Source organism: Triticum dicoccoides, chromosome 5A (assembly GCF_002162155.2).
Source record: "Triticum dicoccoides isolate Atlit2015 ecotype Zavitan chromosome 5A, WEW_v2.0, whole genome shotgun sequence".
In the NCBI taxonomy this organism is placed as follows: domain Eukaryota; kingdom Viridiplantae; phylum Streptophyta; class Magnoliopsida; order Poales; family Poaceae; genus Triticum; species Triticum dicoccoides.
In genome coordinates this window covers 535,432,375-535,449,664 of record NC_041388.1, presented here as the reverse complement: position 1 = coordinate 535,449,664, position 17,290 = coordinate 535,432,375, and positions in this window count along the sequence as shown.

Here is a 17,290-nt window from a genome sequence, read left to right as displayed (position 1 = left end):
CACTGATAAGATAGCAAACAGTGCTATCATACCTAACTTTACGGGTTGATAGGGCGCATTAAATGCACCGCTTAACGTCACATCGTTGGTTGCCTGGCAATCCAGCTCCGCGCCTATTCTCTTGACACGTCACAGGACGGGTGTCAGCTGTGGGTTTCTCCTATAGGAAATGGCTGCCATGTGGCGAATGCCTGCAACTTAATCACCTTGCGACTTGATACCGCACTGATCGACGACGTGGGTCGTGTTGGAGTGGTTGGTGAGGTGGATCTTCCCTCGTGAGCCCCGGTAGGCCCTGCCGGGGCGTCCTGGTTGTCTGCTTCTACGGGTGGCCTCGCCCCTTTCCAGGCTCGTCTGCCCGGCAAGGGAGGCTTTTCTCTTGACGATATCCTGCTTCTCTGGTTTGATCTTGGTCCCTCTGATCTTCATGTTGGTCCATCGAATCTCTTGGTTTCTTGTAGTCTGACTTGGGATGGAGCTTTAATCTCGTTCCCGTGCCTGTGCACACTCTGGGCAATAGACCCAGGGTTTGTTGCACCGACAGAAGCCCCCGGGCCTACTCCGAACATGCAGCCGAGCGACGTCGGGGTAGGGCATAATAAGTGCACAGGCGAGGGTTGCTGAAGAGGCTGGTCTCATGAAGTCTTCTTTGCTTCTTCATTAGCCTCAATTCCGAGCTAGTTTCTGGTTCCCCCGCGTGTCGTGTAAAGCCAATAGTGGTGGGGTCGCTCCAGTAATGGCCCGTGAATGACTTTAACGCACGGGGTAGAAACTGCCAATTCACTCTTCCCACCACGCCCTTATTCTTGGCCACGTATGCCGCATGCATCACGCGTGGTAGGTAACGGAGGCGCGTTGTGGAGGAGAGAATCATGGTGAGGGCCCGGTCGTCTTGAATTGGCGGAGGAGGGCGGTGGTCGCCCGTTGATGGAGCAGTTCCCCTCATCGCCCTTCCTATAAAACTGAGCGGCGGAGGAGGGCAGAGTCATTCATCTTCGCATTCCTCTTCTACTTATTTTCTGCTTCTACTGATTATGCTGAGGGAGAGATCTTGGGGCCAGCCCCTGAGCTCCGTCTTGAAGCCTTCCCTGGATCTGAAAGGGGGACCTGGGTGGCGTGGCGACAACGCCGGGGGTGGCAATCCCGGCGTCCTTTTGATTTCGCTTGAAGATACATCGGTATTTCCTCAAATAGGAACGGATGATACAACACAACGGTGGTAGGTATTTCCCTCAGTGCCGGGGTTCTGATCCACGAGCACCTATGGGACCGGCGGACCGAGTCCCTTTCGGTTCGGCGGGGGCGGATGTCGTGCAAAGAGCGGATCGAGGCGAAGCACACGAGCGGTTTACCCAGGTTCGGGCCGCACGGATGCGTAAAACCCTACTCCTGCTTTGTGGTTTGTATTGAGTTCTTGCTCGGGAGCGCGGAGTGCTACAGTACACTCCAGCAGCTAACGAGACTGAGCCTGAGTGTTCTCTGAACCAGCTCCCCCCTTCTACGTTGCGCATGGGCCTCCTTTTATATGCTCAAGGGGTCACCGACAGGTGGCAACGTAGACAAGGGTAAAAATGGAAAGGTGCTGCGGTAGGTACAGCTACCTGCTATAGTGTATCATACCTAACCCTGACGGCAGGGGACAGGGGCATTAAATGCCCGTCTATGTCGCCTAAACAGTGTAAAAGGGACCGTTAGGGACGCCACCGCTCGCCACGATGGCAATCTTGTCAGCGCCACTTGCCACCGTGCACCGCTGGCTGCACAGCCTCCCGCCATGCACGCCTGGAAGGGTCCCAGAGCGACACGTTGGTGGATGTGCTGGAGCGCGGGCACAGAGTGGTGGCTTGTCGCGGCAAGCGCCTTGCCGCGGTCGTTGTCATGTCGCTTCCGGGAGCTTGTCGCTCACCGGGCCTTGCCGGGGCGCGCGGCGCGCCGCGACAAGTTCCTTGAGATGCCTTGGGTGGCCTTCCCGGCAAGCTCCTCTTGCCGGGGTCTTGAGATGCTTTTGTTGCCCTTCCCGGCAAGCTCCTCTTGCCGGGGTCTTGTCTCCTAGACTTGGATACTTTGTTCTTGAATGGCTCCATAGGAACCACGGAGGACCTTGGCGGTCACCCGGCAAGCCTTGCCGCGGGATGCTGCGACTGCCCATGCACAAGTTCGGGATACTAGGGTACCCCTACTCTAGTACACCGACAGGAGCCCCCGGGCCTGGGCCATACACGGCGCCGAGCGCTGTTGGGCCAGGCCCAAAATAGGGCACGGGCACGCGCGGCCTAGGTTACCCCGTATCTCTCTCCGTATCCACCGCGCCCTCCCCGAACGGCACGAGTTGAATGCAGCATCGTGGGAGACATCGTGGGTGGTTACTTTATTTGGAAATGCGGAACGTCCGCCCCCTCCCTCTTTATAAGCAGGGGAAACAGGGGCAGTTCGTCTATTCGCCCGTTGCTGCTTCCAATCTCAGAAATCTCCGCCGCTCCCTCGTCTTCCCAAAGCCGAAAGAGAGCAGCGCTCCGCCCCCCATCGCCACCAGCACCACCAACGCCGTCGACCTCCTCCACCACTTCCGCCATGGCTCCAAAAGCGGACAAGGGGAAGGTCGTGAAGTGGACCGAGGCGCAGCGGCTTGCGGCGCTGCGGAAGGAGCGAGCAGTCTTCCCCCCCAAGCTTGCCGCGAAGGAGCTGAGGGAGAACTACTACCTCTTCTGGTCGGCGGAGACGCGAGCGCATCCGCGCATGAAGGTACTCCCCGCCGCCGCTTGGAAGAAGGCCCCAAAAGGATACCCCTTCTTCGCATTGTTTTTCTACTGCGGGCTCTGCCCGCCTTTCTCTGAATTCTTCTGCAACATCATGAATACCTACAGATTCCACCTCCTTGACTTCACCCCCAATGCCGTTCTGACCATGGCAGTTTTCGCACATCTCTGCGAAAACTTTGTCGGAGTCCATCCCAACGTAGCCCTCTTCCGCCACTTCTTCATACCCCGAGTAGAGAGAGGAGAGCCTCTATCCGGTGGAATTGCCTAGATCTCAAGGGCCGGCAAGAAGGAAACTTATCTGGAGGGAGAATTCCGCGGCAAGTGGGAGGAGTGGAGAGCAGACTGGTGTTGGATCGACGAGGAGAACCCGCAGCCATTCACCACCCGGCTCCAAACCCCAGTAGCACACGGCAGCGATTGGAGTGACGTGGCTCCGGAAGACGACAGGCTGAAGATTGCTGTCACCCGAATCCTGCGCCTCAGGCTTGCCGGGCTAACTGTAGGCACTGTTGGCGCAGACTTTCTTCGCCGCCGCATCGCCCCCCTGCAGGAACGGGGGAGACCTACTTGAGAGTTCAAGAATGCGGCAGATATCATGAGGCTGCGGCCGGGCCTCAACTTCAACTTCACAGTTTTGGAGCTCAACGCGATGCTCCAGGAACTCTTCAAGTATGACCCCCAACATCCCGAAGTTTTCAGGTTGCCGGGGGGCGTCGTTCCGTTGTGCAACAATTCCTCGCTCGACCACATCCGTGCAATGATGCCGGAGTGCGACTCGCATGGAATTGTGCCAACTTGGCAGGAGCCTGGAGACGATGTCGTGCAGCAGTTCTTCGATGACTTGGTAGAAGTGCCAATCCGCTCCGACGAGAAGGATAGCCTCACCCGCGACACCACAGATGCGGAGATGGCACTTATCGCCACTTGGCTGGAAGAGGCGGCGGCAGCCGCAGCCGCGGGCGAGTTTGGGTTCACTGTGGAGGAGGCAGATGCAGCGGAGGCGGCAAGCCGTGCCGAGCGAGGGGAGCCCGCCGGAGAGAAAGAGCTTGCCGGCGAGAAAGATCTTGCCGGTCGTGGCGTCGAGTCGAGTGAGCCCGCCAAGGATACGAGCGGCTCGCTGGAGATCAACTCGTCTTCCACCTCGTCTTCAGACAGCTCGCCGCAAGCAGAGCCGCAAGCAGAGCCTCCATTCCCACCAAGAAGGCGCCTCCGCAAGGCTGCTGACGTAGCGGAGCGGCAAGCGAGTCAACAGCAGCCACGCCGCGCGACACGCTCCACCGCGGCAAGCACTGTTGCCGCGGGAGCATCTCACGCTGCAACGACAACTGGAGCGGGGCCCTCCCGGACCACCGCTTCTACTCCAGCCGGAGCGGGGTCATCTCAGACCACCGCCACTGCTCCCACCAAGCGGCCAAGGGAAGCTACTCCTCCGCTTCCTCGTGCCGGACGTGAGCCAGACTTCGACTTCTCCGCGTTCAGCTCCGACGAGGAAGAAGCAGAAGAGTAAGATTTCCTTGTTATACTTGCAGTTCTTCAATCTTTGCTGTTTGTCTCGTATCTCATTCACTTTTCTATGAACTTGTTCCTCTTTAGGACTCTGGCCCAGAGAGCAGCAAAGAGGGCCAAGGTCCCGGTGATTGTCATCGAGGACGAACCTACTGCGACAACAGGAGGTGCGCCCGAGACAACCTTGCCGGACCTGGCAACCCTTCTCCAGAGCAGCCCCCAGTGTAAGTATATGGTTTGCTTTCCGCTTGTGAGGTGCGCATGGATACTCTATCTTTGCTGATATTTGATTGCTGATTTGTGTAGGAGCAGAGCGGCCCCACCAGGAGCCAAGGGAGAATCCCCCGACAAGGGAGAACTCTCCGGCAAGGGAGGGCTTTCTGGTAAGGGAGAAGTCTCCGGCAAGGGAGGGTTCTCTGGCAAGGGACAGCACCAGCGGCCCCCCGACAGCGGAGACCACGACTGCAGAACCTGGTGCAGGTACTCCTCTTGCTTCAGAACTTCCCTTGGGTTCTCCTTCTTGTTGGATCTTCTTTTTGTTGGATTTTTGCTTGACTCTTCTCCCCTTTTTTGGCTGTCAGACCCATCTGCTACGGAGCCGATAGAGATCGAGGTTGCCGCCGACGACGCCGCTGCCACCGAGGAAGCAGCCGGTGCTGACGATCCCGCCGGCGCAGAGGCCGCCAAGGCTGCCGCCGCAGCAACTGGCGAGGGGTCCGGCGATCGCACTGATGGTCCCGAGACCGCAGGAGCGCCAGGCGCTGCGCCGACCGTCGACTCGTCCGCCGCTGCCGCAGCACCAGGCTCCGAAGAGCCCCAGCCAGGCGTCTACTTGAAGGCCGGCGATGGCGTCTTCATCAACCTCCCCTGGGCATCAAGCTCCAGGGCGCCGGTCGAGGGAGAGATCTTCGACGGGGAGGTGCTCGCCTCTGCTGGGCTGACATTGGTTGACGCGCCGAGCAGCAGCAGCAGCGAGCCTGAGGAGGAGCGGTTGCTGCGGAAGTTGTTGTTGCTCTACCGTGCGCGGCAAGCCAAGCTGGAATCCCGCGAGGCGCTTGTCGCGAAGGCGGGAGCAGACATCGAGAAGCGCGCGGAGGAGCTCCGGGGTCTCCACCAGGAAGCTCTCCGGTCCCTGGCGGAGGAGCAGGAGCAGCTCGCTGAAGAGCAGAAGGCCTTCCTCCTCGAGAAGGCTGAAATCAGAGAGCAACAGCGGCTTGGCGCTTAGAAGCTGTCCGCGCAGGAAGGCGAGCTGGCGCAGCGGAAGGTCAATCTTGACGCCCACGAGGAGGAGCTTGCCGCGCGCAAGGAAAAATTTGGCGGAGCCCTCAAGCAAGCGGAAGATGCTGCCGCAGCCGCCGAGGCCGCCAAGAAGGAGCTGGAGACGAAGGTGGCGCAGCTGGAGGCCGATCTCGTCGAGAAGGGCAAAGAGCTCAGCGCTGCCAAGGTCTCCAACGTGGATCTTGAGTTGAAGCTGACCACTTTGACCAAGACGCTGGACGGCACCAAGGAGCAAGAAGTGGTCTTGAAGGAGGAGATCAGGGCCGACAAGGCGCTGCTGGAGAGTGCTGCCGCCACCCACAATGCTTTCAGGGAGACTGTGGAGCACTGGATGGAGAGTCTTGTGAGTGTTGCCGCAGACATTGACAGGGAGCTGGCACAGCTGGGGATGGAGGATCTCGGGTATCCCTCCGACGAGAACCTCCAACCCAGCGCCAAGCTTGTCTTGTTCTTCAAAGGCGTGGCGACGGCTCTCCAGCGACTCCGGGAGAGGATCCCAAAGCAGCTTGCCGACGAGTCGCGCAAGATCTCGCGAGAGCTCTTCAAAAAGTGTTGGTGAAGGTGGCCTTCCGCAATCCGGGCCTCAACCTCACCAACGTCCTCAGGACCTTGCCGCCGGATGCTGATCTGGAGGTGCTCAAGACCCTTGTCGCACCCATTGTGGACAAGGTGAGCGGGATCAAGAGGATCGAGGGCGATCACGTAGACTAGGCCGCCCGTTTTCTCCTTTTCTTGTCGCTGCTGGTCATGTTATGAGAACAATCTGTTAGAGCTGCGACAAGATACCTTGTAATATAACTCTAGTCTGGGTAATGATTGCAATGTTATTCCCTTTACTTGATTCCTTCCTTTGTATGTTTTCGCCCTATGCTTTTAGGGAACTTGCCGGTGCAGGCACCCGAGCCGCGAGCGCTGAGTGCGGGACGTCAGCAGCCTGCTGGCGGTGACGCTACCGACAAGAAACCTTGTCTCAACTAGTTGCAGCTCACTTAAGCTGTTGAGCGGACTCGAAACAAAGTAAGGGCGCAACTAGCTACGAGTTGGTTCCTCCGCGCACAGGTTTTTCATACAAAGTGCGGTCGTTCAAGGGAGATAACTTAAAATTTAAATATCTGATTGCCCAAACTTTGGCAACTTAGCTTTTCTGTTGTTTGCTTCCCGACAAGGCGAAACTTCCTTGAACGACGCCTGGTCTATACCATTATCTTCTCCTTCCCCCCTGGCAAACTTGTGGGCGAGGGAACCTTCCTTTCCTTGAGAAAAAAGAAAGAAGAGAAAATAAAGATATGGAGCCTTATGGCTCGTTATTGCTTACCGGGGAGTAGGTGCTGCCCAAAGTGTCAGATCACACATGCAAAATATAGGAAGCATGAAATTGACAAGATGTGCGGAGCACATGAGCTTTACTTATGCACGGGGTCTGCACCCGGCTTTGTACAAAGGATTATATGCAACAGCGGCAAGACTTGTACAAAAGGTGGTTACCGGAACAAGTTCCGGCAACCGCGCCTTACGGGTAAAACTTACGAAGATGCTCAATGTTCCAGGAATTGCTCACCGGAATGCAATCTTCGGTCTCAAGGCGGACAGCGCCAGGCCTAGTGACTCGTTTCACCCGGTAAGGGCCTTCCCACTTCGGCGTCAACTTGTTGGAATTCTTGGCGGAATGAACACGCCGAAGAACAAGGTCGCCTTCCTCGAGACTTCTGGCATTAACTTTGCGGCTATGGTAGCGGCGCAAAGCTTGCTGGTAGTGAGCAGCTCGCACAGCAGCCTGAAGACGGTCTTCCTCAAGGAGCAGCGCGTCATCTTGTCGCAGCTGCTCTTGCTCAAGCTCATCATAAGCGAGCACACGAGGTGACCCGTATACGAGTTCCGTGGGGAGAACTACCTCTGCTCCATAGACTAGAGTGAAAGGTGTCTGGCCAGTGGCTCGATTTGGTGTCGTCCTGATCGACCAAAGAACCACCGGCAGCTCCTCGATCCAGTTTCTTCCGCACTTGTGCAGCCTGTCGAAAGTTCTGGTCTTGAGCCCGCGCAGCACTTCATCATTTGCCCTCTCCGCTTGAGCGTTGCTTCTCAGGTGAGCAACAGAAGCGAGGCAGACCTTGGCGCCAAGATCTTGGACGTACTGCATGAAGGTGCGGCTCGTGAATTGTGTGCCGTTGTCGGTGATTATCCTGTTAGGGATTCCGAAGCGGCAAACAATTGAGCTGAAGAACTTGACTGTTGACTGTGCTGTCACCTTCCTCACTGGTTCCACTTCTGGCCACTTTGTGAACTTGTCGATTGCTACGTACAAGTACTCAAAGCCCCCGACTGCTCGGGGGAAGGGGCCGAGGATGTCGAGCCCCCAGACCGAAAATGGCCAGGATAAAGGGATCGTCTGGAGAGCTTGAGCTGGTTGGTGCATCTGCTTGGAATGGAACTGGCACGCTTCACACTTGGTTACTTGTGCAGTTGCATCCTGGAGGGCTGTCGGCCAAAAGAAACCTTGCCGGAATGCTTTGCCGACAAGTGCTCTTGCGCCAATGTGGTGTCCACATATGCCTCCATGTATCTCTGCCAACAGCTTTTGTCCGTCTTCCCGGTGAATACACTTCAATTTCACACCGTTGAGTCTTCTTCTGTACAGGGTCTTGTCGACAAACTGGTACATACTTGACTGCCGGGCTACTCTTTCCGCTTCTTCTTGCTCTTCGGGAAGTTCTCCTGTCTGAAGGAAACGGACAATCTGCTGTGCCCATGTTGGAGCTTGTGGCTCGACAATAAGGACTAAAGGCAAATCTGCTGCTGCGGGAACATCCGCTTCTACGGCGAGAACCTGCGGCTCTGCCGGAGCTTGACGTCCCCCGGCAAGTTTGCCGGAGCAAAACTTGTCGGGAGCTTCTGCTTCAACGGAACAAACCCTGGGGCTTGCCAGAGCAGACTGCTCCTCAGCGCAAGGCAAATCTGTTGCTGCGGGAATGTCCGCTTCTACGGCGAGAACCTGCGGCTCTGCCGGAGCTTGACGTTCCCCGGCAAGCTTGCCGGAGCAAAACTTGTCGGGAGCTTCTGCTTCAACGGAACAAACCCTAGGGCTTGCCGGAGCAGACTGCTCCTCAGCGCTCTTGGCGTTGATCTTGGGGACCTTCTTGGCAGCGGCTTCGGGAAGCTCTGCCGGCAAATAGTCACCAGAAATCAACTTCCTCTTCTTGCTCTGTCCAGTTGGTGGCATTACGGACGGTTGAGTCAGCTTGAGCACAAAGATCCCTGGTTCCACAGTTAACTTAAGTGCGGCGCACTTTGACAGGCCATCGGCAATGGCGTTCTGAGCTCTTGGAACATGCTCCATCTGTAGGCCGTCAAAGCGCTCTTCTAGCTTTCTCACTTCATCGACGTAAGCTTCCATCAATGGATTCTGATAGCTCTTGTTTACTTGGCGGACGACAAGCTGTGAGTCACCCCTGACAATGAGCTTCTTGATCCCAAGGTCTGCCGCGATCCTGAGGCCGGCAAGCAAGCCTTCATACTCTGCAGTATTGTTTGTTGCTTGCTCCTTGGGAAAGTGCATCTGGACTACATACTTGAGGTGCTCTCCGGTGGGTGCGATAAGCAGCACGCCAGCGCCGGCGCCTTGCAGCGAAAAGGCACCATCAAAGTACATCAGCCACTCTTTGCTTGCTTCTTTGATGGGGATGCTCGTTTCTGGAATTTCTTCATCTGGTGTTGGCGTCCATTCTGCTATGAATTCCGCCAATGCTCTGCTCTAGATAGTTGAAGTACTCTCAAACTTGAGGCCAAAGCTTGACAGTTCCAGTGCCCACTCAACAATCCTGCCTGTCGCTTCTGGATTTTGTAGTATCCTCTTCAGCGGAAAGCGAGTGACAACTATGATCTCATGTGCTTGGAAGTAATGGAGCAGCTTTGTCGAGGCCATGAGAAGGCCGAAAAGCAATTTCTGCACGCCAGAGTACCTTGACCTAGCCCCCTGTAGAAGGGAACTGACAAAGTAAACTGGGCGCTGCACCATTCTCTTCTGTATCTCCTCACGCGCCTGCGCAGATCCATCCTTGTCGGGACCAGAGCTTGCCGGGGAAGCCCCTTGCTTGTCGCTGGATGCGCTTGCCGTGGTTGCTGGCTCGTCATCTGCCTCCCTCTCTGCTACTAACGCAGCACTAACCACTTGATTGGTTGCCGCTATATACAGCAGCGACTTCTCTTGTGGCTTAGGTGCGACAAGTATTGGAGGGGAGGACATGTATCTCTTCAAGTCTTGCAGCGCAGCCTCCGCTTCCGGAGTCCATTTCATTGGACCTGCCTTTTTCAATAGTTTGAAAAACGGCAGGGCGCGCTCAGCAGACCTAGAGATGAACCTGCTGAGAGCAGCCACGCAACCGGCAAGTATTTGTACATCCTTGACGCGCTTTGGTGCTTCAATCTGCTCAATGGCCTTGATCTTGTCGGGATTGGCTTCAATTCCCCGCTGAGACACGAAGAACCCGAGAAGCTTGCCGGAGGGGACTCCAAACACACACTTCTCTGGGTTGAGTTTGAGGCTGATCTTGCGCAGATTTGCAAAGGTCTCGTCTAAATCTTGGATCAGAGTTGCCTTGTCCTTGCTCTTGACCACTATGTCATCCATGTAGGCTTCCACATTTCTGTGTATTTGCGGCTCAAGAGCGACTTGGACTACTCTTGCAAATGTTGAACCAGCATTTTTCAAACCGAAAGGCATCCGTATGAAACAGTACGTGCCACATGGAGTGATGAATGCGGTCTTCTCCTCATCCTCTTTTGCCATGAAGATCTGATGGTATCCTGAATATGCGTCAATAAATGAAAGCAAATCACATCCGGCCGTGGGGTCAACAATCTAGTCAATGCGCGGCAAAGGAAATGGGTCTTTGGGACAAGCTTTGTTAACATCCGTAAAGTCGATACAAAGTCTCCATTTCCCGTTCGCCTTGCGCACGACTATAGGATTGGCCAACCACGTAGGATGGAGCACTCCTCTAACAAGGCCTGCTGCTTCCAACTTCTTGATCTCTTCTGTGATGAACTCTTGGCGCTCCACTGCTTGCTTCCTGACCTTCTGCTTGACGGGCCGCGCATGAGGACAAATGGCAAGGTGGTGCTCAATTACTTTCCTGGGAACACCGGGGATGTCAGATGGTTGCCACGCAAACACGTCGACGTTCGCCCGCAGGAAAGCAATGAGCGTGCTTTCCTATTTAGGGTCGAGAGTGGCACTGATTGTGAAGGTTCCACCAGTGCCGTTCTCCTTGGCGGACACCTTCCTGGTCTCTGGCGGAGCTGCCATTGTCTGCTTACACTTGCCGGTGGAGCTCGATGGTGCGTCCTCGACGGCAGTGCAGCACTCCGAAGAGGTGCGCTTGCCGGAGTGGGCATCAGAAATCTTGCCGGACTTGGTCTTCTTCTTCCCCCCGGGAGCTTCAACGGCAAGTGACTGGCGATCTGTTGCGGCTGCCGCTTCCCGGTAGATCTTGTCGGTGCAAATAAGAGCATCCTTCTTGTCGCCAGGGACAGAGATGACGCTTATAGGGCCTGGCATCTTCAGTACGTTGTATGCGTAGTGAGAGGCTGCCATGAACTTGGCGAGTGCTGGACGGCCGAGTATCCCATTGTAAGGCAATGGAAAATCGGCAACGTCAAAAGTGACCCTCTCGGTCCTGAAGTTCACCTCGCTGCCAAATGTTACTGGCAACGTGACCTTCCCCTTCGGCTTGCTCCTTCCCGGGTTAATTCCTTGGAATGTGCCGGTCTCTTTGAGCTCGCTGTCAGGGATCTGGAGTTTCTGGAGTACAGCGGAGGAGATCAGGTTCAAGCCGGCCCCGCCGTCAACTAGCATCTTAGTGACCTTGAGGTGGCGGATAGTTGGTGAAACCAACATCGGCAAGCACCCGACCGCAGTTGTGCGATCAGGGTGGTCCTCAATATCAAAGATGATAGGCGTGCTAGACCATTTCAGAAGCTTGCGTGACTCGACAGGTGGTTCCACTGCATTGACTTCCCGCACCCACTGCTTGATTTGGCGGTGCGAAGTATGCAGAGAAGCACCGCCGTCAACGCACAATACCTCTGTGGCTTTCTGGAACTCCTGCTCACTGGTCTCGACATCATCCATGTCTTCGTCGTCGTCGTCATCTTCATCCTTGTCGCGGCCGCGGGGAGGTCTGTCTCCTTGCCGCTGTTTGGCCTTGCCGCGGCGTCCTCCCCGGCCGGCGCGCTTCTTGCCGGATTCTCCGGCGCCTCCTTGGGCCCTCTCCTTGTCGCGTCGCTTGTATTCAGCCTTTTGCTGCTGGACAAGCTGCTCGACCTTCTTGCAGCTCTGGAGGTCATGGCCCTTGGTGCGGTGAATCTTGCAGTACTGCTTGTCGGTGCCGTCCTGCTTGTCGGCGACTGCCACAGCCTGGCAGTTGGTGCATGCGGCAATCTCCTTGCCGGAGCTACCAGCTTTGGCTTTCTTGGCGCCACCTTCGTTGCCGGACTGCTCAACGACTAGCACATCTTTGCCTTTCTTCTTCCTGTTGTTCCGCCGCCGGTTTTTCTTTGCCGGGGCAGTATCCTCGCTGTGAGATCCTCCTGCTCCTGTATTCTCTCCGGGGAGTTTCCTCCCTTCCTCAGCATGTGCACACTTGTCGGCCAGGGCATACAGCTCACTGACGTCTCTGATCTTGCACATCGCCATCTCTTCCCGCATCCTGCGGTTACACACGTTCTGATGGAACACGCTGATGACCGCGGCAGGGTGAACATCTGGGATGTTGTGCTGTACACGGCTGAATCTCTGAATGTACTTGCACAGGGGCTCTCCTTCCTTCTGGGTGAGCAGATGAAGGTCACTCTCTTGGCCATGGGGTTTGTGGCCGCCTGTAAAGGCGCCGACAAACGATGGCATAGGTCTGCCCAGGAAGATATGGAGTTGTCCGGCAAGTGCATGAGCCAGGACCTGACGTTGGGCTTGAGCACCAGCGGGAAGTAGTTGGCAAGGATCTTGTCGTCCCGCCCCCCAGCAGCCTGCACCGCGATGGTGTAGATACTGAGGAACTCCGACGGATGCGACTTGCCGTCGTACTTTTCTGGTATGTCTGGCTTGAAATTCTTCATGCTGGGCCACTGGACTTGCCGCAGCTCACGAGTAAACGCAGGGCAACCTACCGCGTACGGCAAGTCGCCTGGTTCCCCTGGCGCATGCATGTCGACAGAGGGCCCAGTGCGCTGGTCTGATTGACGTCGTGCTTCTCTTCGGCGCTCGATGCGAGTACGAGTGTCTTCTTGCTGTCGTTTGTGAAGAACTTGGCGCTGGTCGCGGCGAGCTCGCGGATCTGATGACGTGGTGGAGTCGCTGTCGAGGTGGATCCGGCGAGTCGACGATCTTGGCCTTCGGGGTGGAGAGTGTATAGAGGTTGCACCCCCACCGGTCTTGTCGTCACCGGCTCGTGCCTGGCTAACTTGTCGCGGCTGCGACGTGCTCGGCTGCTGCTGAGTGTCGCCGTTGGCGAAGCCGATGAGACTCTGGATGGTGGCCCTCCATTCGTCGATCTTGTCTGCTGTTGGAGGGTAGTCCAGAAGCAGTTGAGCTCGCGCCAAAGCTTCTGCTGCAGTGGCGGGCGGCGGTGGCGAACGGTGTGAGGAGCGGGATATGCTCGGACTTCTAACTATGTTACAAGGAGCAGTATCCCGTCCAGGCGACCGTGCCTCGCTCGTGCCAGCATGTTGGCGTGCATGCTGGTCTTGAGCACTCCGAGATCCACCAGCTCGATCTTGGTCCAGCAAACGCATGGTACTGTGAGCACCATGACGCTGCCGGTCCCGCGCCTCCTGAGATGGGCGCGGTGCATGTACGGACGCCGAGGTCTTGGAGTGCGCCCGGTCATTGTGGGAACCGGCTACGCCGCCGATGGGCAGCGCAGCCTTGTCCTTGGACCTGGCAGCACCGTGAGCTCCCTCGTCAACGCCCGTCCTTCCGCCGGCATCTGCCCCACCAGCCGTTTGCTCCGGCGGTGGTGGGTTCGGCGCGGACAGAGCAGCCGCCTCCGAAGCCTTCTTCTTCGGCGGCATGTCGATGAAGATGATGAAGATCTAGCTCGCGCGAATGCCGGATCTGGTTCACACAACCTCGATGCCCCCTACCTGGCGCACCAAAGATGCCGGGGTTCTGATCCACGAGCACCTATGGGACCGGCGGACCGAGTCCCTTTCGGTTCGGCGGGGGCGGAGGTCGTGCAAAGAGCGGATCGAGGCGAAGCGCACGAGCGGTTTACCCAGGTTCGGGCCGCACGGATGCGTAAAACCCTACTCCTGCTTTGTGGTTTGTATTGAGTTCTTGCTCGGGAGCGCGGAGTGCTACAGTACACTCCAGCATCTAACGAGACCGAGCCTGAGTGTTCTCTGAACCAGCTCCCCCCTTCTACGTTGCGCATGGGCCTCCTTTTATATGCTCAAGGGGTCACCGACAGGTGGCAACGTAGACAAGGGTAAAAATGGAAAGGTGCTGCGGTAGGTACAGCTACCTGCTACAGTGTATCATACCTAACCCTGACGGCAGGGGACAGGGGCATTAAATGCCCGTCTGTGTCGCCTAAACAGTGTAAAAGGGACCGTCAGGGACGCCACCGCTCGCCACGATGGCAATCTTGTCAGCGCCGCTTGCCACCACGCACCGCTGGCTGCACAGCCTCCCGCCACGCACGCCTGGAAGGGTCCCAGAGCGACACGTTGGTGGATGTGCTGGAGCGCGGGCACAGAGTGGTGGCTTGTCACGGCAAGCGCCTTGCCGCGGTCGTTGTCGTGTCGCGTCCGGGAGCTTGTCGCTCACCGGGCCTTGCCGGGGCGCGCGGCGCGCCGCGGCAAGTTCCTTGAGATGCCTTGGGTGGCCTTCCCGGCAAGCTCCTCTTGCCGGGGTCTTGAGATGTTTTTGTTGCCCTTCCCGGCAAGCTCCTCTTGCCGGGGTCTTGTCTCCTAGACTTGGATACTTTGTTCTTAAATGGCTCCATAGGAACCACGGAGGACCTTGGCGGTCACCCGGCAAGCTTTGCCGCGGGATGCTGCGACTGCCCGTGCACAAGTTCGGGATACTAGGGTACCCCTACTCTAGTACACCTGGTACAGCTACCTGCTACAGTGTATCATACCTAACCCTGACGGCAGGGGACAGGGGCTTTAAATGCCCGTCTGTGTCGCCCAAACAGTGTAGAAGGGACCGTCAGGGACGCCACCGCTCGCCACGATGGCAATCTTGTCAGCGCCGCTTGCCACCACGCACCGCTGGCTGCACAGCCTCCCGCCACGCACGCCTGGAAGGGTCCCAGAGTGACACGTTGGTGGATGTGCTGGAACGCGGGCACAGAGTGGTGGCTTGTTGCGGCAAGCGCCTTGCCGCGGTCGTTGTCGTGTCGCGTCCAGGAGCTTGTCGCTCACTGGGCCTTGCCGGGGCACGCGGCGCGCCGCGGCAAGTTCCTTGAGATGCCTTGGGTGGCCTTCCCGGCAAGCTCCTCTTGCCGGGGTCTTGAGATGCTTTTGTTGCCCTTCCCGGCAAGCTCCTCTTGCCGGGGTCTTGTCTCCTAGACTTCGATACTTTGTTCTTGAATGGCTCCATAGGAACCACGAAGGACCTTGGCGGTCACCCGGCAAGCCTTGCCGCGGGATGCTGCGACTGCCCGTGCACAAGTTCGGGATACTAGGGTACCCCTACTCTAGTACACCGACACTCAAATATGAAGCCAAGGTTATCGAACTAGTAGGAGAACCAAGAAACACGGCGTAAACATCACCTGCACACAAATAACAACTATTCGCAACCCGACATGTAAAAGGGGGTGTCAACCACTTTCGGGTAGCGGTGCCCCAAGATGGGCAAACGGACGTGAGAGACTTGTAAATATTGATAGATCGAACACCAAATAAAATACATTGCAGCAAGGTATTTTTGTATTTTTGGATTTAATAGATCTGAAAATAAAAGGCAAATAAAATAGATCGCAAAGGTAAATAATATGAGGAAGTGACCCCGGGGCGGTAGGTTTCACTAGTGGCTTCTCTCGAGAAAATTAGCAAATGGTGGGTAAACAAATTGTTGTTGGGCAATTGATAGAACTTCAAATACTCATGACGATATCCAGGCAATGATCATTATATAGGCATCACGTCCAAGATTAGTAGACCGACTCCTGCCTGCATCTACTACTATTACTCCAGACATCGACCACTATCTAGCACGCATCTAGTGTTTAAGTTCATGGAGAAACGGAGTAATGCAATAAGAATGATGACATGATGTAGACAAGATCTATCTATGTAGAGATAGACCCCATCGTTTTATCCTTAGTAGCAACGATACATACGTGTCGGTTCCCCTTCTATCACTGGGATCAAGCACCGTAAGATCGAACCCACTACAAAGCACCTCTTCCCATTGCAAGATAAATAGATCAAGTTGGCAAAACAAAACCAAAATATCGGAGAAGAAATACAAGGCTATAACCAATCACGCATAAAAGATATCAAAGAAACTCAAATACTTTCATGGATATAAAAAGATAGATCTGATCATAAACTCGAAGTTCATCCGATCCCAACAAACACACCGCAAAAAGAGTTACATCATATGGATCTCCAAGAGACCATTGTATTGAGAATCAAATGAGAGATAGGAAGCCATCTAGCTACTAACTACGGACCCGAAGGTCTACAAAGGACTACTCACGCATCATCGGAGAGGCACCAATAGAGGTGGTGAACCCCATCCGCGATGCTGTCTAGATTGGATCTGGTGGTTTTGGACTCTGCGGCGGCTGGAACTGATTTTCGTCGACTCCCCTAGGGTTTCTGGAATATTGGGGTATTTATAGAGCAAAGAGGTGGTCCTAGGGGCACCCGAGGTGGGCACGACCCACCAGGGCGCGCCTGGGCTTCCTAGCGCTCCCTGGTGGGTTGTGCTTTCCTCGGAGCACCCCCAGGCACAATCTTGGCCCATTAGGTGTCTTCTGGTCCATAAAAAATCTTCGTAAAGTTTCATGGCAATTGGACTCCGTTTGGTATTGATTTTCTGCGATGTAAAAAACATGCAAAAAACAACAGCTGGCACTTGGCACTATGTTAATAGGTTAGTACCAAAAAATGATATAAAATGATTATAAAACATCCAAGATTGATTATATAACAACATGGAACAATAAAAAATTATAGATACATTGGAGACGTATCAGCTTGCTGCCGGGCCGCCCGTAGCCTTGACTCTAGTGGGAGGGGACGTGATCGACACCATGTCGTAGCTTGCAGTGGGCATGTCATGTGGTAGTCGATCGCTCCTCATCCTTCTTCCTTTCACAGCGATGGGGAGGAATCATGGAAGAGATTCACCGCTAGTAGAGGCGAACACGATTCCTCCTGGACGTCGCTGTTCCGTCGTGCAGCAGGGCTTTTTGCTGCTATTTATGTCCTCTGGGCGCATAGTGGCTTCCAATATCATGGCCGCTGGGGACGACCATGCTCTTTGTGGAGGGGGGGGGCTCGGAGAGCATCGTGTCCGGTACGGCTGCCATGACGGGATCGTCGAACGCAGTGGTACGGGAGGTAGAAGCAACCCACGACGCGCCAAGAACGGGGGTGGTTGTTCTGACGGCTCGCGTTTGCCGGTGACTCCGCTACCCCCGTCTGGGCTCCCTTCAGCGCCACCTCCCCTCTTGCCTATGGTTCCTCCCTCCCATCCAGGGGATGGCATCGTCCTGATACTGGGAAGGCAC